Raw genomic sequence first — 25,114 nt, forward strand, 5'->3', positions numbered from 1 at the left:
ATGAGTAAAAAAGGCGAGCCATATTTCTATGTAGATCATTGCATGATCGTTGCAGGAGCTCTGGCTTCTCTGTGGCTAGAAATTAAGCACTGAAGGGGACAGAGCAGGAAATGCTTTTCTGTTTCAGACTGTTGCAGATCTGCCCTCTCGTTCTCTCTCTGTGAACTTTGGACCACAAGTCAGAGCATGAGAGGAGAAATCGCCAGCATTCCAGGAGAACACAAGCTAGGTTTTCATGCCATGGCCTTTTTCCTTGCTAACTTTCTCACAGAGCAGCATTGTCACTTGAGCTATTCCACTTATGCTTGCATACAAGTGAAAGTTCGAGAGCAGGAAGTAGCCAGGAATGTAATGAAAAAGATCAGATAGCACAAGGCAGGAAAACAAACTCCCGAAAGGATGAAACAATTTTAACGTTGCAAGTGGTTTTAAGGTTTCTTCAGAAATATTACTGTTTAAATTAAGCTCCCCCAACCCTTGTTAACACATTTGATGCATCTTGATAATGGAAAGGCATTCTTATTCTCTCTATAATAAGGGGTGGGGTGGGCAAATAATTTGAGAACCATATTGCTGAAACCATTAAATCAATTTTTAAAAAATTGTTAAGCGCAACAGAAACTGGTTAGGGAAGCATGTGGACTGCTAAACATTAAGGGAGAAGAACTCCTCCCCTTTCCTCCAATAGGATCATCCAATGAAGCTGAATGGTTCAGGACAGACCAAAAGCAGCATTTTTATCCATGATACCTATAGTTACCAAATACAGAATTCGCTTCCACTATCTGTCGTCATGGTCACCAACTTTGGCTGTGGACACATTACTGGCGTAAAACGCAGCTAGGTCATTCTTTTCCTCAATTCAGATTGAAGCTGATTTGGAGGAAAAAAAACTCATAAAAATGCAGTATTTCCTGAGAAATGACAGGTTAGGTATGGATTGTGGTTAATGTTGTGTGTGTGTGCACCGCTTCTCAAACCAGTGTTGGGCATATAACTGGATGTGGAGGATACGTGAGCCTTAGATGGCTTCACAAGGGGATTAGACAAATTCATGGAGGATAAGGCAACTTCTAGTCATGAACAGCTATTTATTACCTCCAGTGTTGAAGATGTATGTATCTGAAAAAAAGGTGCTGGGGGATTCTGTGATCTTTTATCTGAACAATGAATAAAAATAAGATTCCGTACTTGTCTTCTTTATTTACATGTGCTTTACAAAATGAAGATCAGAGAGTGAGAGATAAGCAGCATCTCCTGAACCCAGGGAATCGGCAGCAATCTGAAGTGTTGTTTATATAGGAGGTATCCACGGAGACAGATCCTTGAGAGAAGAGCTATTAAGAAATTTGTTCAGTGGAGAGGATATCCAATAAACAAGCTTATGTGTAATGTGATTATGTCATTATAAGTGACAATGAAGGGAAGACAATGGCAAATATCTCTGTGCATTAAGGGCTGTGAACAGAGGGAGCATGAAGGATAACAGCTGAGGGGAAATGCTGTGGAAGCGAAGAGGGCAGCGGCTTAGTAGAAAGATAATTCCCCACCACCAAACTCAGATTGAAATGTGACCAGCTTCTGCTAGGAAGTGGTCCTTATTTATTTCCCTGCCTGCATTCTGAAGTTGCGCTGCCCAAGGGGAGAGTTGCCACTTGCTTGTTCCTCAGTGTGTAGTGTGTAGATCAGTTCTCAGATGCGACAATGGAGTGATACATTATGCAGTAGGAAGGAAGGGCAGGATGCAAACCCATGGGAGAAAAGGGTTATTAATTAACCATGCCAGAAAAGTATCTTAGCTCAATTATTAAAAGATCAGTTTCTTGATGTGTTTTTTTTCCCTTAGCTGCTGAATACATGATAGCAACATCCTTCCCTATTTAGTAAAATCTTAACATAGCACATTATTTTCAGTGACACATAATTATTGTTATTTCCTATGCCTGAGGATGGAAGAATGAACTTCCATGTGTAAGGCAAAAAAACAAACCCCCCACACTGAAAACAGCAACAAACACACACAACCTTCAAGCCACAAAAGGCTTTAGATTGACTCCTCCCTACTATACTAAAGTTCAGGTATGACAGCCTTTCTCAACCAGGCACCCTCCAGATGTGTTAGACCACAACTCCCATCTGCCCCAGGTTGAGGAAGTGCTGAGGTATGGGAAACAAGAGTCATATCCATGACAGAAAGTGAACTGGAATATAAAAAGGGGTGGTGATCTCCTTTGCACACACATATTATCTTCCTGCCCAAACTTAGCTTGTGGGTGGGTGTGCGTCTTCTCTGGTTTGGAGCAGAAGCCAAAATAGCACCGATTGGCTGGTCCTTGTGGTGTTTGTGAACCCCCAGTGCATAACAGTATTGTTACAGAACTGGCGGGGTGTGTGTGTGTGTTCCTCCTAAGTACTAACATGAATAAATGCTAGGATTTTGGGTTATTTGTGATAAGAGGGGAGAATATAAGCTGCAAGGGAATTCCTGGATAGCCTGGCTAAACTAGGACTGTTTTTTGTTGTTTAGTTGTCTCTGACTCATTGTGACCCCATGGACCAGAGCACGCCAAGCACTCCTGTCTTCCACTGCCTCCCGCAGTTTGGTCAGACTCATATTGGTAAACTAGGACTGTTAAGAGAGCCATTGTGGGTCCTTGACAGGACAATGGCACTCCTAGCCCCAGGTGTGACCAGAGACTGGAGATTTGGAAGGTTGCCAGGGTAACTGCTCTGGGGGAGAGCAAGGGTCTTTTGGGAAGAAGAAAGAGGAAGAAAGGTGGAGATCCATCTTGGCGAGGGAGAGGGAAGGAATGCCTGAAATGCTTTGGGCCATGCAGTAAGATCTGGACACCCTCCATGCAGACTGAGGGTGTAAATAGGTGAATAAACCTTATTTCTTAAAGCACAAGAGTCTCCACAGTGTCTTCTGTTCTCCAAAGGGACACAGACCCTATGTGGGCGCCTGAGACCCCATGCGCTCTGGCCACTGCTTTTGAAACAGTATTCAACATGGAACAAAGCATTATTCAATGTTTTCTTTAAAGTCTCCAAACACATTTGAACCAAGTTGTTAGGCGCTAAGAACAGGGCAAAGCATAGATTTCTCAAACTATTGTGATATGGGTCAAATTTAAGGCACTTCATCGGAGTCAGGCATGTGTGTCAAAGCCAGAGAATGTAAGGGAAAGTGGCCTGTACATGTTCCTCTGTGATGGTACATTCGTATGCAAACCCTACGCCAAAGGATAAATGGACATAAATCTGACATCAGGAACCACAAGACAGAGAAACCAGTAGGAGAATACTTCAATCTCCCATGACATTCTATGCAAGATCTCAAAGCAGCTGTTTTATTACAGAAAAAATTCAGAAACAGACTGGAAAGAGAAGTTGCTGAATTGCAACTCATTACCAAGCTTAAAACTACGGAGACACCTGGCATGAACAGAGACATAGGATTCTTATCTCATTATACATGATCAAGCTTTCTTTAGCACCTCAGCCCTTGCTTTTTCCCGCAAGACCAATTGCAGTCATTAATAGTCGTTAACAGTCATCAACCGAGATGGTTGGACAGTGTTCTCGAAGCTACGAACATGAGTTTGACCAAACTGCAGGAGGCAGTGCAAGACAGGAGTGCCTGGCGTGCTATGGTTCATGGGGTCACGAAGAGTCGGACACGACTAAACGACTAAACAACAACAACAGTCATCAACAGGTTTAGCACTCCTATCAGCCCATCACCCATTCCCATCACCCCCCACCCTCTGAATATACATAAGGGTCTGGTTACTTCTGTTTCAGTGTATCTGAAGAAGTGTGCGTGCACACGAAAGCTCATACCAAAATAAAAACTTAGTTGGTCTTTAAGGCGCTACTGAAGGAATTTTTTAATTTTGTTTCGACTCAGACCAACACGGCTACCTACCTGTAACTATTATTATTTCTGTTCTTGATGGTATCAGGGCAATTATATGCAATGCTGCTTTCAAGACTGTTTACCATGGCCAAAGTCTTAGGGCAGACATAATACTTCCTTTTAAATCGGTGCATGTCCCATAACATCTGGCTGAAATCTTGTAGCTTCTTATATCACAAATGTCTTGGGGGTTGTTTGTTGCTCTACTTTTGTTGCACTACAGCACAAAAGTGCTGCCTCCATATAACAAAAATGTGGCAACACTGCGGAAGCATCGCAGAACAATTAATAGAGTGGAATGTGTGGATGGTCCAGTGAGCAAAGCATGGCAATTCCACACTAATCACCTAGGATCCTTAACCATCCTTTGCCAAACTGCCTTCAGCCTTCTGATAAAAACATGACCTGTCCCCAACCTCACTTTAGGGCAGGGTTCTGGCAAGAAAAGAGTCCAGTAGTCTGGCTCATGGCCACTGCTGTAGTCCAGACCTTGCTTCTGCAAATCTGCAAGACCACCCTGAGATACTTTCCTGGTTTGGGACGGGAGAGAGGCGACAGCAAAGGGGCTACTCTACACATGTCCTGGCTATGTTCATATCATGACAACAAAAGTCTGAAATCCCATGGTAGGTGATCACTTAAAATCGTGGTTCAATGATCTCCATTTCTGTTTTTCCTTCCCCACTACTGCACTGAGTATGTATGGAGATATTTTGCCTTAGTCGTCCTTGGGCTCATTGCAGCATAGATGAACACACTGAAAGGCCCTAGAAGAAGCTGAACTCTAGGGGCCTCTGTTTCTATATGCTCCTTTGCAGCACACAATACAAAGCCCCGGAGTCCCCTGTGTCTTTAACAGCTGGATGTCAGGCAAGATATTTAACAGGTACAGCTTTTAATACTTCTGTTTGTTCTCAACAAATCTTCAGTGTTGGTTAACAGAATCCTCCCCTTTTTCCAGTTCCTTGGAAATCTTATTACAAAGCATGTGCTCTGCCAATTTTCTGGGTATGAATAAAGGATGCATGGAAATGAAAGTGAAGGGTTTAGGTTTTTAAAGTTCATGTCAAAGGGAAAGACACATTATGTCCTCCCGAAGAACTCTCCATTTCCTTTCATGATGTAACCTTTCTGTCACATTTGGCATGCGTTCTCACTCCCACTGCTCCAGATGCATATAATTTATTCGTGCTGCTGCTCTGCAAAAACTGTGGCAGTTTCAATCTGCCCTTCTGAAAAACCAGCAGATCGAAGAATTTGTAGCTACCATATGGGATCCAGAAAGGAGTGAGATGTTATTGGAGTTGATTAAATGGAGATGACATAATGAGTGCTTCTGCGCATTTGTGAGAAACCTAACAGTTGTATTCTGCACCTGCCTATATTTGGATTGGCAGTCCCATAGCAGAGGGAGTGGCAAGAGTTTAATCATTAAAGATGCACTTGGCAGGTCCTTTTGGGGGAGAACTTAATTTCTCTATTTCATACTTTTAAAATAAAGCATAATCGTTTACAAGATGTGTATATAATTAACCTGAAGTAATCTACTTTGGTTGATATACAATTCCACAGTTAACAGGTTCCTTCAAACTGATTCCAAGACAAAGAAAGCCAGCTTCTTATTAACTTTGGGTGTGTATTTTGACTTAATTTGCACCTAAGGTAAGAAAGAAAGAAAGAAAGAAAGAAAGAAAGAAAGAAAGAAAGAAAGCAGCATATTGTTCCCTATTTTGGCTCAGGTACACCATGCTGAAAGGTGAACATGCAACATAGCATATCACTTTTTAGCAACACCCTTCCCTCAAAGGACTGTCTTCTTTAAATAAATAAAAACTGGCTCCATGAAAAGAGAAGTGTGTTCCTGAGAAAAGCTGGAACGTGATGTTTTACCATCGTTTTCACTTTTCATATGACAGGAGCACAGTGCAGGGACAAAAATAAACCCACAAAGCGAATGTGGCATACAGAAATGCTACAATGAGCTGGCCAGAGGCTGACATGGGCAAGAGCTTGACAAAAACAAGAGGAAAATGTTTGATGTCCAAATAATTGGGGGCTGATTTGATAGGTTTATTCTTTGTGTGTAACAATAAACCATGGATAATGGTTTACTGGGATTGAGCAGCATCTTAGCGCACACTGCCTAATTGCTCCGATCACTGCCTCTTAGCTTCTCCTACGATGTGAACTACAGCAACAACCCACACAGCCTTGACTTGCCATCAGAACCAGGCTTGTGGCTTGTTTCTCCCTAACAAACCACAGTCAACAACCCAGCAACCCAACAAACCATAAGTACAAGATAGTCAGCAAAATTTAGTGATTTTTTTTTTAAGGGAGAAGCAAATTGTGACCCCACATTCAGACATGACAACAAGCCACCAAAGGAATAGTGAAGCAGGAGTGATAGGACAGTGTGAATTAGTGGACCACTAGAGCCTGATAAACCACAAACCAAGGTTCATTGTTAAGTGCAAATGAGGCTACTGTTCCTATATGAATATGTTTCACGTAAACATTTCCTGCAGCTTTCATTTTAGGAGGTAGTGTGGTTGTCACAAGGTTTTGTTCATATAAAAGCAGCTATTCTGGGGTATATTTACCAGGTGATGCACAAAAGTTTTGTTTGTACCATAATGCAGTTTCTCCCAGTGATTAATGACCAAATCAGATATAGTAATTAGAAGTTAAGACAGCAACAGAGGCAGCCTTCAAATGCAGAAGACACCTGAACTTTTCAGAACAAGAAATTCTCTTGAAAGGAAGTTTGCCACAGTTTAGCAAACGCTCTGCCTTGAGGTATTCACCCCGAGCATTTTATTTTATTTTAGCCTCCAGACTGTACTGATGAAATATTTGCAGCATGATGGGAATGCTAAAGCACCTGGCTAGGAGAATACTTTCAGTGCTGACAGAAGCAGTGTAAACAAGAGGAGAAGCTGTTCCCCCCCCCCACTTCGTGCTGCATGGTGTTCCCATGGTGCTGCTTCATCAGAATCAGGGGACCAGGCAAGTACCTGCAGAATACCATGAGCTACTTCTACTGGTTTAGGCTCCTGGGCAGAAGATGAACATGCTACCAGAGCAACACGGAAGCAACCATGGAGGAGGAGGCTAATCTACCGCTCTAGGAAATGTACAAGACAGGTCTCATTGCATCCTCTTGTTGGAACATTAGCTTCTCACTTGAAACTATAAATAGCTAAACTATTTGGAAAGGTTTATGGGAGCCCAATTGGTTCAATGAAAGGCAGTTGGTTAGTCAATTCAGTCAGTGCTACTAGTACTACCACCAAGGGAATGAGTCACAAGACTCATTGCCCAACTGTAGAGAACAAGCAACATAAAATACTGTATTAATTTCAAGAATATACATGGGTGTTCCAGTGTGGATCTAACCCAGGCATAGACAACCTTTGGCCCTCCAGATGTTTTGGCCTACAACTCCCATGATCCCTAGCTAACAGGACCAGTGTTCAGGGATGATGGAATTGTTGTCCAAAACATCTGGAGGGCCGAAGGTTGCCTATGCCTGATCTATCCCCTGCAGGACACATGATCTTGATGTTTAGCTCTACCTCAATATCTGAGCTTGCAGTGCTCAACTGCTTCATCTCTTTTTCAATAGAAGGTGGCTGTGCAAATTGCTGATTGGTTGGCCCTTGTGTCAGTTCTGAAGTCATTTCCCCTTCCTCTGCCTTCAGCAGCGTTTCAAAAAGAAGAAGAAAACCAGATGAGCAAGGAGGATCTGAATAAACGTTTAACCACATTGGATTTGAAGCAAGGCATGTGTGCTCATTAAAGGGGAAAAGGAAAGAACACAAATCTCATCCTACAGTAAAGACAAGAGCTACAGGGGCATGTCTGTATCTACCTGGGAGGTTAGGCACTGTGGGGTGGGTCTCTATCTTGCCCCTCCCCTATAGCTGAGGATCAAAACAGTGTCCACTCAGCCTATGCCTCAAAGCACTTGCAACTAGTATTCATGCACTAACTTCAAGCTGCCAGAACTGATCCTGTGGCCAAGGCTAGGACAGGTCTGTGAACACTGGTCTGGGCTGGAGGGAGGGAGCCAGTTTCAATGGAGAAGCAGGTGAATGTTTTTATCCCCTTTTGTATGCTAAGATGTGCTTAGATGACAATGTATAACAACTCTGTACAGCAAAAACAAGCTATTAAAGAGAGCTAACTGGCCCTTGCCTCATTATAACTGTCGGCAATCCCCAACTGGTTCACATTCTAGTGCCAACAGCAGTGTGAAGGAAACCCTTTAGAGTACACTTGAGATGATTTTGCAGTCAGTGGGTTGTGTGGCATTTCTTTGCATATAGATTAGAATGAGTATTTGTAGGTAAACTGTAGTTGTAGACTGGAAACACTTGCATTGTGTGGAAGAAGAGATTTTGCCGGTATCTCCATCGATATGCTTTGGGAAAGTAGGAAATTGTCTTCCCCATATAGATATTTATTGCTCTGTTTTGCTTTTGTTTAGAAATACAACTGTTGTTGTTAAATTTACCACCTGGCCTTCCCCAGAAGGTCTCGCGGTGAATTAGAACAATAAAATATTAAAAACACCTTAAAATGAATTACAGTCACAGGAATAGGAAGGGTCCTGAAAACACATATCTCAGGTGCCAAAGGCCAGGATAAAGAAGTGCTTCTTCAGCATACTGCAGAAACTGGCACTGTTGTTTCCCCCAATTTTATCATCTTTTTTTAATGTTAGGGCAAATAGCAGCTCCATTGCCCTCTGTAGAACAGAAGATGCCTGTTGAAATCTGCAGTGCCACATACTGGTGAACTTTAATGGTGCTCAATGGCTTTAGGCCTTTGTGGGGAACCTCTGGTCCTCCAGTTGTTGCTGGACTACAACTTTCCCTCATCCCTGATTATGAGCTATTGTTGGCCAGGACTGATGGGAGCTGGAATCCAACAACATCTGGAAGGCCACAGGTTCTTCATCCCTGCCTTAATTTATACTGTGGAACAAATTTCCAGCAAACAGAGGAATTGTGAATACTGCTGCCTATTTGGTGGGGAAGGACAGCAGCTGCCAGCCTGTGGCTGCCATGAGAAAGTCATCTTTATTCATGCAGTTAAAGAGAGGCCACAGCCATGCTGCTCTCCCCATTGACAATGGCAAGCCTGTGCCCCATGAACACACACAAAAACCACTTTAAAAAATTCCTTCCCCTCCCCCAAGTTTCTGCTTGCTAACGCGGTGGTGAATTTAAGGGAGTTTTCATTCCACACGAGCCATTGTTTCAAGAAGGGCCCTGCAGGCTCAGACCAACTGGAGACTGCTATGGAGTCCTAGGCTCTCTCAGATGAGAATAAATGTACCAGAGTTAGATATATTTCATTACTGTTCTCTGCTGGCTTTCTTTATCTTATAGTTCATAGAAACGAATTCAGCACCACAATCAACGGACTCTGCAGCTCAGCTAAAGATGCACAGAGTTCATTTGGTCTCTCTTCCGTTCCCCAAGTGACAGCAACCTAGAAACCCGAGAAAACAGATGCATCATCGCTCCCTTTGTCCATTGTGTTGCAGAAACGTAGGTGGACGCACCATTATTTACATGTTAGATTATTACCCTTTGTTGGATGTCTCTTATTGTAGAGAGTAAATGTTTCATTGTCACACACACAGCCAAACATCCTCCCCAGTTAATTGTGAAAATGATCCTCTCTTCTGGCAGCTGGCCAAGGCAAGACATGCAAGCCGAGGGCAACTTCCTGGATAAAGGTCAACCCCACAATGATTTCTGCTTTCTTTAGGTGGGGAAAACAAAACAAATCCCATCACATGGAGAGGAACAGCTGAAGGGATACATATACAATATGAAACTTCTTGAATTGAGACCTGAAAAAAATGAATAAAAACACACCAGGGTTTATCTCCCCCCCCCCACTCCTAAAGTATTTCCTGTCATTTTTCTCCTACAAGTCTTTTGTGAAGCTTTGCTCAACTGCTGTTCCCTTGAATGCAAAAACACTACCAAGCTAAGATGGATGCAATTTTTCTCTTGGGACAGTGCAGCCTGATCAAGTTGAAATGCAACTGGTTCTGTTCAGTGAACTTATGACCAGCTCAGCTAGAGAGATGAGGCCTTTTCGTCCTTTTGTTTTGGCTCCTCTGTTCTCAGCATCACTATACATATACTGGTACCATCATCACTGCATACACACCAGGGTGTATGGTACACAAAACATCGCAATCAGCTTTAGTGTGAATGGTGGAAGCCAGATGACAGGAAACTTATACCTATTCTCACAAAAGTTTCCTTTTCAATAATATCAATTGATGAGACCCTCTTAAGTTTATCACTGGGTTGTATGCAGACCTGGCCATGGCATACTAATCACTGCCTCTGCTATATGCTTTCCTGCATCAAAATGACTTAATGTAAGAGCTTTCCTATAAGGCAGCTTCTCTCTCTCTCTTTTAGTTCCTTAAGCTTGTGGGTCAACAATCCAGCCACCAGTTAATGCTCACTTTTGATGTTGTTCCAACTGTATCCCTAGAATGGAGCCTCCAAATAGCATCAAAGGCTTGATGGTCCAGTTGAAGTGTCTTTGAAATATTCAATTTGAATAATAAACCTGCCCCAGCAGAGCATGGAACGTAGGTGGTTATCTGATACCTTTGATAAACAGAGTCTTTGAAGTATTTAATTGTGCAGCTGAAATCCTCAGACCTTGTAGCTGTTGCAGAAGGCAAAAAAAATTGTCAGCTGTGTTGTACATATAGTAGTCCTCTTGATGCAACATTATACACATGTAGCAGCGGGCTGCTGCTATGTACATATCCCTAGGCAAATAAACAGTGACAAAACCATCTGAGGGGAGAGAAGGCCAGGGATATATGTCTGTATCCCTTCCTACCCATGTCTTACTCGTCCCTGAAGAGATAATTGGCACTTCAGCATGAGGATATATGTGGACAGGATGCATTTGCATGTGTGGTTACTTAGGAAGCTAGGGTTATGCATACGTAGACCTGCATCTGCATGCATATAGTCCTAGCTGGATCAAAGCAGCAGGGTAGAATCATAGAATCATAGAGTTGGAAGAGACCTCAAGAGCCATCCAGTCCAACCCCCCTCCCAAGCAGGAAACACCTAACACAAGTCCTCATGATTGATCCAACTGGTGTAAATCAAGCATGCACAATGAGGCGGCGCAATCCCCAACTCACACATGCACATGTGGTTTGTGTACATGCATGCACATTAGATATGTGCAAATAAAGGTGCTCAAGTATAGTGCAGGGCTTGCTGCTGCAATCTCACTTCCCATACATGTGACCACACACACACACACTCCATTGGTTTGGCTCCTAGCCTCTGGGGCAGGAGAAAACAAGCTTGCTCCATCTTCACCTGACAGTTCTCTAGACATCTGAAGATGGCTATCACATCTCCTCTTAGTCTCCTCCCATCCAGGCCAAACGTACCCAACTCCCTCAACTATTCCCATGTATATGCATAAATCTAAAAACAAACAACAACAACACATAACTTGGCTGGAGAACAGTATTGCATAATTCAAAGGACGTCTGTGTTTTAGTTCTCCTATTGTTTCAAAAAGTGTGTTTGTCTTTAAACGCAAAATGAATTGAATTTCTCCCCCATTTATACTTCAGAAGTAAATCTCAGTGAATTCCATGGGAATTTTTCTAAGTCTGAGGGGTGGGTCAGGTATGCCCTGCCCTGCATAATCATAATGAAGCAGCACACACACACTATTTGAATGACAATGGTCATCAACTGGGGTGTGTGTGTGGCCACCTCAAATATATTATTGGGGGTCCCAAAGGGACCTTGGCCTCTAGGGGAGTTGGCTCCTATGAGCACTAGTGTGATGTAAGGCACAATTATGGATAAATATAATCATTCAGGGGTCCCCAAACTAAGGCCCGGGGGCCAGATGTGGCCCAATTACCTTCTAAATCCGGCCCACGGACAGTCCGGGAATCAGCATGTTTTTACATGAGTAGAATGTGGCCTTTTATTTAAAATGCATCTCTGGGTTATTTGTAGGGCATAGGAATTCATTCATATATATTTTTCAAAATATAGTCCGGCCCCCCACAAGGTCTGAGGGACAGTGGACCTGCCCCCTGCTGAAAAAGTTTGCTGACCCCTGATAATAATTTGCTAAGGAAAATAGGCTTTTCTTTATGCATTACCTTAGTCACGTAGCACATTACTCCACTGGCATGCATTTTTAGAAGGCCTCCACCTTAATCTTTTTTTTTTAATGCAACCTAAGAAGTGATCTTCAAATATGCCCTTCATTACAGCATCTCTTTGAGAACCTTAAGCAATAAAGTTTAATCGCACTGTGAGCATTAACTAAGAAATGGCTCTTTAACCAAGTTCTCCAAAATGGATTTTTAAAAAAAAGCTTTTGAGGCTCTCCTTTCTTGTGAAAAGGTCAACACAGCAAAAAGGCTGCAGTTGTTTTCAAGTTTCTGAGAAAATAAAGAAATGCTTGTCTAGAACAATAGGAACAGCTAAAAACAAAGGTGTCACACAAGAAGTAATAATGGAATGGGAGTGCTGCACACTAAACTTCCTGAAACATCAGTTCCTGTATCCGACAACCTCAGGCTATACGGAAGCAAACACATTGGAATAAGCTCTGTGTTCATCAGCAACTTCCTTCCTGCAACATATTCAGAGAAATAAATGCAGTTGGGGTAGGACCAACTACATTACCATTCAAATGTTAGTTGCCACTCAATTGCTGGTCTTTTATCATTTTATACACTTGGACACTGCTTATAGGTTTCTGAAAGCATCTGCTTGACCACTGAGAACAAAATGCTGGACTAGATAGATAAGCCTTTAGCCTGATCCAGCTGATATCTCTCAAATATCCTTCAGTTTTCTACCCCTCCAAGACTGTATTTGAAAACTTCTGCCTGGTTATCCTTCTAAATTTCTGAATCATGGGTAAGATTGTTTCATATACTGGTTGTTCTTCAGAAAGATGGAGGTTGATACCTGTAGCCCATATGACGGCTAGAGTTGTGTCAGCAAGGAGGAGAATATGAGAAACCATCAGGAAACACTCTGGGTGGATTTACACACAGGGGAAAAACACGCTATAAATAAGTCAGAAATTAAACTGTTAAAAAAAACCTTTTGTAAAAATCACATAGAAAATGTGTTTGCTCTCTGGCACCATTTGGTGTTGCATCTTTATAACACATTCAAAACATTGTTTTTTTAACTAATGTAGCTGAGTCCTCAGTCTCCTTTGACATGTAGTGACCAAAGTATACTGGTTAATGGTTATTTTTCATTGATTCAGCAGACACATCTCATTATATTCAACCCTAGGCAGCAGTAGCGGATTCTCTGCACCTTGTGTTGGTGGCAAGGAAATAGTGGGTATACCCTCAATGCCAATATTAAGGTTGGGTGGGGGGAGTACTCTTTGGTAAGAAAACCCCAGCACATATAAAAATCACAAAACATGCAGCAAAGTAAAAAGTGGAAATATAGGCTGTTAGACCTTTAAAATATGCCCTTGTGAGTTCCAAAACAATCCCTCTTTCCCTAGCATAGAAAATGACCACACATTTGGTAAATTAAAAATGGTTTCCTTCCCTCCAAAGGTCAGAGTCATGTCCTTTTCCATACAGGAAATGTTGCACAGGCTTTAAAACTTGGCTTAGTTACAATGGTTAAAGTTCCTATATTATTGGTATAGGAACACAAGAATGGCTTGTCAGGATGGCTCAAGTACAATAGGCTTGACTAACTTCCTCCTAAGCTGAGAGGGAGTGATTTAGCTAAGCCTGGCAGGACAGCTTACTCTATGGCATTAACTCCTTCACGCGTTAATTAGACTTGAGCATGTTGGTTATATGAGGCTGATTATCCCACACCTCACTCTCAGTAAGCAGGGCTGATCCACTGTGTTGGGAAGCCAGGGGAGTGAAAATTCCCCACCAGTACCATCTCACTGGCCACTACTGTTAGGAAAATGTAGCGTTCCTATGCTGGGTTATTTGGGGATATGTTTGATCCTTTTGCTGGATAAATGAAACTATGACCAATGTTGAAGATCCTAAGGATCTCTAACATTGTTCTTTCTTTGATTCACAAACTGTGAATCAGTCCTTACCTGCAGATTACTGTGGAGCACACACCACTCCTAGCTGGCTAGGTTGCACACCTACCGGTACCTGAGAGTAAGTTCTATTGGCCTTCTGAGTCGGCCTGTATCTGCTGAAACTGCACGATAAAGAGGAACAAGTGCAGCAGCTGTTTGGAAACCTCCATCCCACAGAGATAAATGTCTGCCCCCTGGCTGGATCTGCCATGTCATCCAAGATTCTGACACAAATTATGCCCTTGCTAAATTGCGGCATAATTGAAATTGAAATATAGCCTGTCTCAGAAAGGCTGCTGCAATCCCGTGCACACTTACGTTGGGGTAAGTGTCACTGAGTTTAATGGGATGTACTTCTGAGAAGACATGCAGGACTGTTCTAGCAAACACACTTAATAAACATATTCCACGGCTACAAATACAGCAGAGCAGGAGGTTGTGGAAAGGTCATCCGGAATATTAATCAATCAAAAATAACAAACTGCTTGGCTCATTGTCATGGAATTATTAGACATTATCTGATGTGATGGAAAAGAAAATAATACTTCCTGTTTTTGAGCAATTCCCCCATCCCACACCCCCACAAGCATCAAGCTGTTTTGCTTTGTTTAAAGGTTCCCCCCCACACACATTGCAGATTCATTCCTCTCAATGATTTTATTTACTATTCAAGGACTTCCCAGTAGATACAAACAGGAACACACAAAATCTCAAAAAAAAACCCACACACAAAACAACTTGAAAATAAAAGATTGTCTGAAATTGGGCCACATGGCCAGGGATTATCTCTTTCATTAGTGAATGGAGAACTAAGCAGAGGAATCACAATAGTCTGTTCTCGTTTCAGATAAATATTTCCCCTGCTTCTGCTGGCAGAAAGAGGAAGAAGACCATAGCTTTTAGATTAGAAATGCTACATGCCAAAGCTGTGTTGTACTGAGGTTGCAAGAAAATATAAGCTCTTACATCTATGACTGGGCCGGGGCGGGACAGAAAGAAAATCCAGATTTTTTTAAGGTGAAAACAAAAATTTGAAAACTCAGGCCTAGATATTTTTAGACAAGTGTGCATGTGTGTATTCTACAGTCCAAAGGAATGTGTGGGGAGAGGGGATGATGCTCTTTCCAATGCACTACGAAGCCTTTTACAGCCATTAGAGAAGTACTCGCTCTATATACATGCATTTCCTAGATCATTTTTAAACATCTCATAAGCTTTCAGCAGCTGTCAGTGTGAAAGCCACACTTGTTCATCTTCCCCTCGGTGTTTCTGCAGTCAATTTTTATTTTTTATTTTTGAAATGCCAGGTTCTGTAAGTGCTCGGAACTGCTTATTAATTGCTTCATGTAATGCTGGGCCTAGCTGATAGATACCAAAAAAACATCTGGGAGTTGATAAGGAAATGCTTTCTAAACAATATCTTAAATGCTAGAAGGAAAACGACATGGTGGATTTGAGTGGTATCATTCCATCTACTTCCGTCTGGATGGTAGGGAACTTTTACATAGGTGAAGATGAATAAAAAAGTTCACATATTCATTTAAAAAAATAGTTGCTGCTATAGCTGAATGTCTGAGTACCTCACAGAACTGCAGTTTAAGCTCCATATGCATACAGTCTGTGTGGAGAGGAGAGTGAGGCCCAGCCCTCCAGCCCCAACAGCCACCCATTTATAGTGGAACATGAGAGAGGAGAGCATTTGTTCATACAGGCTGTCCTCCTTCACGACATTCTACTAAACATGCAGTTGTTGGAGGTACATGGGCATTGCTGTTGGTGCACAGCTGTTGAGGGTGGGGTCGGTTGGTGGAATCCGCTCTCTCCACCTGTACATTATTACTATTTTATTATTTTTTCCATTTATGCCCCACGCTTCCTCCCAAAAGAGCACAGGACGGCAAATGCATCCATAAAAACGAAACAATTTTAAAACACCATTATAAAAACAACTAAAATGTTCTTTAAAAACTGATCTGGGGCTTATCAGCCATCAAATGTCTGGGTAAACAGGAATATATATATTAATGTCATTAAAGTCAATACAGTCATATCTCGGTTTAAGTACGCCTCGGTTTGAGTATTTTCAGTTTAAGTACTCCGCGGACCCGTCTAGAACGGATTAATCCACTTTTCATTACTTTCAATGGGAAAGTTCGCTTCAGGTTAAGTACGCTTCAGGTTAAGTACTGACTTCCGGAACCAATTATGTTTGTAAACCGAGGTACCACTGTAATGAGGAAGACAGATTCACTTCACCAGGGAGGGTGTTCCACAAATGTGGAACTACTACTGAAAAGGCTCTGCCACCAACCAGGCAGCCCCCGGTGGTAGTATTATTATATTATGATGCAGATTTATAGACAGCTTCACTGCATGCAGCCATTAAAGCAGAGCACAGCATATGTTGATCTCCCTGTACATGTGTTGTATTCTCACAAGGCATATACTGTATATGCTTCTTGCTAGATTCCAGCAGCTTAGAATACTGTAGAGGTAAATGGTAAAGGACCCCTGGATGGTTAAGTCCAGTCAAAGGCGACCATGCGGTTGCGTCACTCATCTCGCTTCCGGGCCGAGGGAGCCGCCGTTTGTCCACAGACAGCTTTCTGGGTCATGTGGCCAGCAGGACTAAACCGCTTCTGGCACAATAGGACACTGTGATGAGTGCCAGAGTGCACGGAAACGCCATTTACCTTCCCCACCACAGCAGTATCTATTTATCTACTTGCACTGGTGTGCTTTTGAACTGCTAGGTTGGCAGAAGCTGAGTATCATGTTCAATGCATGTTCTTGCTTCATTCTAGTTCCTAGCTTTCTTTCATGGAAGCCAGAATGATCAATGGCTATTAGCTATTGAAATATACTCGGAGTCAAGAGTGAATTTCATGCTCTTTATTCAGCTCATAGTCATCAAGGAGGAGAAGAGAAGACGAATGGCTCTTTTCCCCAAACCGTCTGCTTATATACATTATTTACACAATGGGCCTTGCGTGATTGGCTACTTCAGGGCTACACCTGTGGGCCAATTATATTGTGGATTGACTTCTGCCTGCAGCCTGATTGGCTGCTCCTACAGGCCAATCAGGTAGCAGATTCACTTCTGCCAGCCGCCTGATTGGCTGCTCCAGCAGGCCAATCAGGTTGAGGATTCACTTCCACCTGGAGTTGGATTGGGTAGCTCCCGCTGATTCTGAATCCTATTGTTCTAGGATTCAGCTCAGTACATAACACCCCTCCCCTCTAAGTTCCAGTCCTGCCCGGGAAGTTGCATTCGTAGTCCCCAAGGTCTGCTGGCCGCCTCCGTGTGCGTTGTGGCCTGGGGTGTTCCTTGGTCAGGGGTTCTGGTTCTGGCTCGTGTTCCGAGGCTGCTGGCTGTGCCAGGGCTGTCTGGTCTGGCGCCACTGAACCACTAGGTTGTAGCTCTGGTTCCGGTGTCCTTCCAGCCTCGGGGCGCCCCTCTGTGCCTACTGCTTCTGCTTCCCCTGCCCACCCCTCTCGCTCTACAGGCCTCACTGCCCTGCTGTCCCCTTGGGACCCCTCTGTCCCGCTCTCCTCCCGGGTTCCTCCTGGGAATCGTCGCCGTAGCTGGTCGCAGTGGCGGCGCCAACATTGCCCCCCTTCCGTTAGTACCTCGTACGACACGGGACCGGTCACCTTGGTGACTGTGGCGGGTACCCATGCTGGGCCTGCCCCAAAATTCTTTGCATACACTGGGTCCTGGGCCACAAATGTCCGGGGGTTCCTGCCTTTCCCCACCACTACCTCATCCTGAGCTCTGTCGGGGTGAAGTCGGTCCAGTCTAGTTGCAAGGCGCCGGCCCATTAGTAATTCAGCTGGGCTCCGGCCCGTCGTTGTGCTTGGGGTGCTGTGCTGTGCTAGAAGAAATGCGGCAAGGCGGTATTCCCAGTCCCCTTGTGTCATGCGGCGGAGGCTGTCCTTGGTGGTCCGCACCATGCGCTCCGCTTGGCCATTGGTGGCAGGGTGGAATGGTGCTGAGCGGATGTGGCGGATGGCGTTCTGCGCTGTGAAGGTCTGGAACTCCTCTGACGTGAATGCGGTTCCATTGTCCGAGACGAGGGTGTCAGGGAGCCCGTGGGTCGCAAACAGCTTACGTAGTACCCGGATGGCCGCCGCCGTAGAAGTGGATGGTACCAGTGCGACCTCCAGCCATTTGGTGTAGGAATCCACCACTATGAAGAATGTTTTTCCCTGGAAGGGGCCAGCGAAGTCCACGTGCAAGCGTGACCATGGATGTCGGGCGGACTCCCAGGGCTGGACTGGGGCCCTTGGGGGATCCGGGCGGGATTCTTGGCAGGTCTGGCAGTGTTGGACCCAGGCCTCTATCTCTCTGTCAATCCCCGGCCACCACACATAACTCCTGGCAAGGGCCTTCATCCTCACTACCCCTGGGTGTGTCTCGTGTAGGGCTGTGAGGACCCTTTTGCGGAGGGGCTGGGGAACAACAACCCTGCTTCCCCATAACAGGCACCCCTTGTGGGCCGACAGTTCATGTTTGCGGTTTGTGTAGCCAGCGAATTCTGGCCCGGGGCTGCTGCTGGGCCATCCTCGCCACACCCAGTCCAGGACCCGGGAGATGACCCTATCTTTTGTGGAATGGTGCGCAACTTCTTGTGCCTGAATGGGTCGGTCGGGAAGCAGCTCCAGGGTCATAACCTCTTGCGCAGGCGCTGGGTCGGGGCCTGTTTCTGGTAGTGGTAGCCTGCTGAGGGCGTCTGCGTGGCCCATCGCCTTCCCAGGGCGGTGGATTAGTGCATACTGGTAGCCGGCAAGGAAAATTGACCACCTGAGGACACGTGGAGACAACACTTGGGGGGTCTGCTTCTCAGGAGCAAACAGGCCAAGCAACGGCTTGTGGTCAGTCACTATGGTAAAGGGCCGGCCGTACAAGAAATCATGGAATTTTTTTACGCCCTTCACGATTGCCAGACCCTCCTTGTCAATCTGTGAGTAGTTTCGTTCGGCTGCAGCAAGCGTCTGGGAGAAGTATGCCACCGGCACCTCTCTTCCATCCGGGAGTTGGTGTCCCAGGACAGCGCCGATGCCATAGGGAGAGGCGTCGCATGCCAGCACCACTGGCAGCCTCTCGTCGAAGTGTGCTAAGACCGAGTTCGAGACGAGCAAGTCCTTGACTGCCTGGAATGCGGCCCTTTGTCGCTGGCCCCACACCCAAGGGGCCCTTTTATCTAGGAGTCTGTGTAGGGGCTCCGCTACCGCTGCCTTATGGGGAAGGAAGGCATGGTAAAAGTTCAATAGTCCCAAGAATGACTGAAGTTCGGGCTTGCTCTTGGGCGCTGGGGCCTCACAAATGGCCCGTACCTTGTCACCGGTTGGATGGACCCCTTCTGCGTCCACCTTAAATCCCAGAAAGTCCACCTGCGGCACTCCCAGTAAACACTTTTCCCGCTTCACCTTGAGGCCCGCCGTCTGGAAACGGTGCAGGACGGAGCGGAGGCGGTCCTCAAATTCCTCTGGTGTGGGCCCGGCGATCAGTACATCATCGAAGAAGGGGGTGACGCCAGGAATCCCTTTAAGGAGAGAGTCCATTAGATTCTGGAATATGCCTGGTGCCACGCTAACGCCAAATTGCAGCCGCTTAACTCTGAATGCCCCTCTGTGCGTCACAATCGTCTGAGCCTCTGCTGTGGCTTCGTCCACAGGCAACTGTTGATACGCTTGGGCCAAGTCCAGTTTGCCAAAGATTTTTGACCCAGCCAGGGTGGCGAGGACATGGCTGACCACTGGCACTGGGTATGCATGGGCCGTGAGAGCCTTGTTTATGGTGCATTTGTAGTCTGCACAGATGCGGACCGAACCGTTAGGCTTGACGGGTGTGACAATTGGAGTTTCCCAGGGGGCGTTGGGCACCGGCTCCAGCACTCCTTGCTCCACGAGCCGGTCCAATTCCTCGTCTATGCGGGGTTTCAGGGCGAACGGGACCCGGCGGGCCTTGTGCCTGATGGGTCGTACAGCGGGGTCTAGCTGTAGGGCAATGGGGGGTCCTGTATATCGTCCCAATGCCCCATCGAAAACCCCTGGAAACTCTTTGCATATGGCGTCCACGTCCACTTGTAAGCTAGTGCGGTTCACCCCGGTAACGGCTAGCCCCAGAGGTCCAAACCATGCCAGTCCCAGTAAGCTAACGTAGGGGCCCTTAACTACCAGCAAGTCCAATTGTTGCTTTCGCCCTCGATATTGCACCCTGAAGGTCCCCACCCCCATAGTAGGGACCTTACGTTTCTGGAAGTCCCGGAGGGTGAATGGGGCCGGCCTTAGTTTGGGACCCCCATTAGGGCACAGTTCCCTTAATGTTCGGGCCGAGATTATGGATAGAGTTGAACCCGTGTCCAGCTCCATGCGGCATGGGGCTCCCTCTATCTGTACCTCTATATAAATTTTCTCTGTGCTGGGATGGGGCAACTGGAATACCTGGTAGTCCGTGATCTCCGTCGAATTGCCTTGGTGCATGGTGCCGTGTGACCTGGGGCTCCTGGGTCGGTCATCTGATGCTTGTCGACGGGTGAGTCGAGCCCGACACACCCGGGCGATGTGTCCCAATTTTCTGCACTGCCTGCACTCTGCGTTGCGGAAACGACAGGTCCTCCTCTCGTGGTTCTCCCCGCAGCTTGCACAGTTCCCTCCTTCTCGTCGAGGCTGCTGTGGTGTGTGTGCTGCTTGAGTGCGCCGCTGTACTCGGTGTACTTCCTCCCTGTCAGATTCGGATTCGTCGGTGAGGTCTTCGTGGTAGACCCTCGGTTGGGATGGCGGGGACGGTCGTGCCTCTTGCGTTGACCTCTCGGCGGCTTCGGTTGCCAGGGCTTCCTCCAGAGCAATCTGGAACGTGAGGTCTTTTTTGGCGTAGAGGCGTCGTTGCAACATCTCGTCCCTCAGGCCACCGACGAGGCGGTCACGAGGCATGTTCTCCAATTCTGAGAAGTTGCATAACCGGGCGGCTTGGCGGAGGGAGGTCACAAACCCAGTTATGGTTTCCCCCGGGGCTTGCCGCTTTGCGTAGAAGGCATTTCGGCAAGCTACCACCGAGGGCTGTGGTGAGAAGTGCTCCTTCAGCCGTTCCATTATTGTTTTGTAAGAGACGGTAGCGACATCTCTAGGTGCAAGGAGAGCCCGGGCGATTTCAAACGTCTCCTCTCCACAGACGCTGAAGAATGTTGCCCTCTTCATGGCATCGTTGGTGACTTCTTTCGCTTGCAGGAGGAAGTTGAAACGGGCGGCGTACCCTTCCCAGTCTCCTGATGCTGGTTTGAATGGCGAGAAGCTGCTGTCGGTTGCCATTCTGGGTTCCTTGGGTCCTGGAGCTGAAGCCTGGATGCACGGTGCGATGCAGCGGTGCAGCAGGTGGCGGTGCTGCGGTGCAGTGCGTGGTGGCGGTCAGCTCAGCAGGATCCCACCTTCGTCGCCAGTGAAATATACTCGGAGTCAAGAGTGAATTTCATGCTCTTTATTCAGCTCATAGTCATCAAGGAGGAGAAGAGAAGACGAATGGCTCTTGTCCCCAAACCGTCTGCTTATATACATTATTTACACAATGGGCCTTGCGTGATTGGCTACTTCAGGGCTACACCTGTGGGCCAATTATATTGTGGATTGACTTCTGCCTGCAGCCTGATTGGCTGCTCCTACAGGCCAATCAGGTAGCAGATTCACTTCTGCCAGCCGCCTGATTGGCTGCTCCAGCAGGCCAATCAGGTTGAGGATTCACTTCCACCTGGAGTTGGATTGGGTAGCTCCCGCTGATTCTGAATCCTATTGTTCTAGGATTCAGCTCAGTACATAACAGCTATGATAGTGAATGTCGGAGGCAGTATCCCTCTGAATGACAGTTCCTTGGAATAAGCAAGGGAGGAGAGTGCTGTTGCACTCAGTTATCTGGCTGTGGGCTTCTCACAGGCATCTGGCTAGAGGATGCTGGATGAGATGAGCTCTTCTTATGCTGCTCCTATCAGAATTAGCTCCTTTCAGAATTCAGTTCTTACTTTCAGAATGCATAGGGATAGCATAGTTATCCATAAGCACCTCTGCTGACAACGGCATCACTGAGCACTGCAGCTAACACCCCAGATCCAGAAGGAAGAAAAAGACTCTACTCCATTAACAGCTTTTGTCTGTCACCACCGCTTGATATATACAGTGTGTCATTATACTTGTTACATTCAGGAAATATATGTCATTGAAGATGGATATTTGGCAATGGTGTCCCTGTGAAAACCATGTCCCTTCTGGGAATGATACAAAACAGCTACTATTACTTACCAGCAGAGGCATCATTTAAGGCAGGTGGGAAGGTGTCAAGACTCCTCCTGTGTTTCAGACCCCATGTAGTTTTTCATTTCTTTCTTTTTCCAGGAGTATCAGCATTGCTGAGCAACTCACCTTGGAGGAAAAGCAGGATATAAAATGTGAGGAACAAATTACGTACTACAGGGCTAAACTTCTGGAAGTTACTTTTGCAGCAATAGCTCATACTGAAAAATTTAAGTGGCTGTGATTGTATGTTTTTAATAGATGTTATATACATAAATAGAATTAAAACTATCAATGCTCAATTGTTTTCTTAATGATTGGGACTTTCCCCCTATGTTTCTAGCTGCTTTTGTTCTTTAAATACCTTGTTTTTTAAAAAAGAGGAATTAACAAATTCATAAAGGATAAGGCCACCAAAGGTTACTAGTAATGATGGCTATATGAAGCACCCAAGGCCAGAGGCAACATTGGGAGCAACAGGGGGAGAAAGCAATTGCTTCCATGCCCTTGCTTGTTCATCTGGCTGCATAGGAATCTGACTGGCCACAATAGGATGTTGGGCTAGGCAGGTCTGATCCAATAGAACTCTTTTCACATATTACAGTGGAACCTCTACCTGCAACTATAATCCATTTTGGAGGTCTGTCCAGAGGTTGAAACGGGTCGCTGGGAGAGGCGCCGTTGTGCACAGGAGCGGGCGGCGTTCGCCGCTTCTGCGCATGCGCAACCAGCAGCTAACCCACCAGTTACGTCCGAGTTTGCCGCGGATGTTGGACGAAATGGACGCAAGCAGAGGCGGATGTAAGAAAAGGTTTGACTGTATATTATTCTGCGCTGCTCAATTGGTAGAATATGAGACTCTTAATCTTAGTCTCAGGGTCAACTCTTAATCACAGGGTTGTGTGTTCAAGCCCCACATTGGGCAAAAAGATTCCTGCACAGTCCCTTCCAACTCTACAATTCTATGATTCTATACATTCTCACAATCATTAAATTATTTTGCCACCGCTTCTATTCCATTTTGTCCAGCATCTCAAGCTGTTTCTCTGTTATTTCTACCTGTTATATTAAAAAAAAATATTTTCTAAAGAACAATATAGTCAAACAACATAAAAGAAAAGGTATACTATATCATTATAAGAGTTAGGAATTACAATTCCATATATACTTATCTAATGTATAGGTATTATTATCATCCCAACATACATATATATGTTTATTTTTAACATACTATATTTTGTATAAATGTGTTCCAAATGTCATTAAACTTGTCCATGCAAAGTCCATGTCTGTAAGCAATTTGTTCATAAATTGCAAGTGTAGTCAGAATTTTATCGATGGGTTAAAGATCTAACACTTACTGAACACAGTAATTTAGGGTGCCTCCACCCACAGACTCATTACAATATCTTAACAGTTTCTAGAAGGGTAGCTGCATTTGCCAGTTGGAGGAAAGACAGCAGAGAAACTGGTGCTCCTTAAAGACCAGCAAACGTATTACAGAATTGTCAGATGTATGAGGCATTACCCTAAATTTCAGCAATATAGTGCACATGTTTGGGGTAAAGGAATTGTAAGCAGTGAGGTCACAGGGAAATGAAATGCAAACATTACAGATACTCTGTTACTGATCATTTTGGAAAAAGGAAGTCAAAAGGAAATCTCCAGTGTGATCGGTAAGCCCCAGGCTCTGCGGTTTAACCTACAGCACCACCCGCTTTCTGAATAGCCACTGTAATGATTTGACTTTCATTTCAGCTTTGATATAGTACCATTCTGTCTTTTGCATTTCCTTGTCTTCTGATTTCACAGTCGTGGTGGTGGTGTGTGTGTGTGTGTACTGAGGCATCTCAGTGAAGTGAACTGTGGTCTACAAAAACCATCTTAAATTAGTTAATCCTTAATGTGCCACAAGACTCCTTGTTGTTTTTTTTTAAAGTATATGATCAGTGAACAATGGGAGAGAAATTAATTTTACTTGGGAATGATCTGTTCTGCACCCAAAAATTTTCACACAACCATCTGATAAGATGATGCTGATTTCTTGGTGGCTCTGAATTTCTCGGTGCCAGATGGGTTCCCTCCTCCCACAGAGAAAAGTGTGGGCGGTAAACCCCAAGAGAGATATCTGACAATTTATCACATGGTGTTCTATTCAAAAGCAGAGATTGGATCAAATCTGAATGAGAAAAAGTATATTAAGTAAACTCTGAGATCTAGAGGAGAACCACTCTATCTCAGTTGACAAGTTTATCTTCAGTCCTGGTAGTTGTTATAAAACCTTATAAATTCAACTAGGAAGCATACATAAAACAAGGTAGAAGAAGAATTATTAGCAGCAGATGTAACTACTGAAGGGCATAAGAAAGAGTGCCTTCTCTTTACTACAGAACTGTCTCCAAGCAGGATGTCAGCATTTTCAGCATGGAAAACAAGGAGAAGTGGGACAGTGCTGTTGCTGACGGAACCGATGCCATGCAGTGCCAATCTGACAAGGAGAACCATGACCCTAGGTATTGAGTAACATACCTGTCAACATACCTGTACATACCTGTCAACGTTGGGCATGCAAGAGCTAATTCAGAAGATTCCTACATGGAAGCCTACTTCTGCTCATGAATCACACTGCTAGGATCAAGGAAAGGTATCTTGCTTAAAGGGCGATATATTTACAAATGTATCCATTGAGAATGGCAAGAATGCAGCAGACAGCACAGGAAATGCTAGTTCACAAGGCAGAATTTCTGCATGGAGCCTAAGGGCCGTTGGCATGATGGGTTG

At 45.1% G+C, this 25,114-nt stretch overlaps 2 long non-coding RNA genes across 2 annotated transcripts in view; one reads left to right on the plus strand and one right to left on the minus strand.

The window, feature by feature from the left end:
* Positions 1–25,114, minus strand: part of LOC118084646 (uncharacterized) — a 251,499-nt gene that overhangs the window by 143,981 nt on the left and 82,404 nt on the right. Inside the window, exon 6 of the long non-coding RNA XR_004692539.3 lies at positions 22,343–22,462. This is a non-coding gene — a long non-coding RNA (uncharacterized LOC118084646). The remainder of the gene's footprint in view (positions 1–22,342; positions 22,463–25,114) is intronic.
* On the plus strand, positions 7,656–23,728 carry LOC148685905 (uncharacterized). The gene is made up of 4 exons (XR_015949514.1): positions 7,656–8,012; positions 9,319–9,480; positions 22,436–22,488; positions 22,938–23,728. It is a non-coding gene; the product is annotated as an uncharacterized LOC148685905 (long non-coding RNA).

The sequence above is a fragment of the Zootoca vivipara genome, chromosome 4 (genome assembly GCF_965207765.1).
Source record: "Zootoca vivipara chromosome 4, rZooViv2.hap1.1, whole genome shotgun sequence".
In the NCBI taxonomy this organism is placed as follows: Eukaryota; Metazoa; Chordata; class Lepidosauria; order Squamata; family Lacertidae; genus Zootoca; species Zootoca vivipara.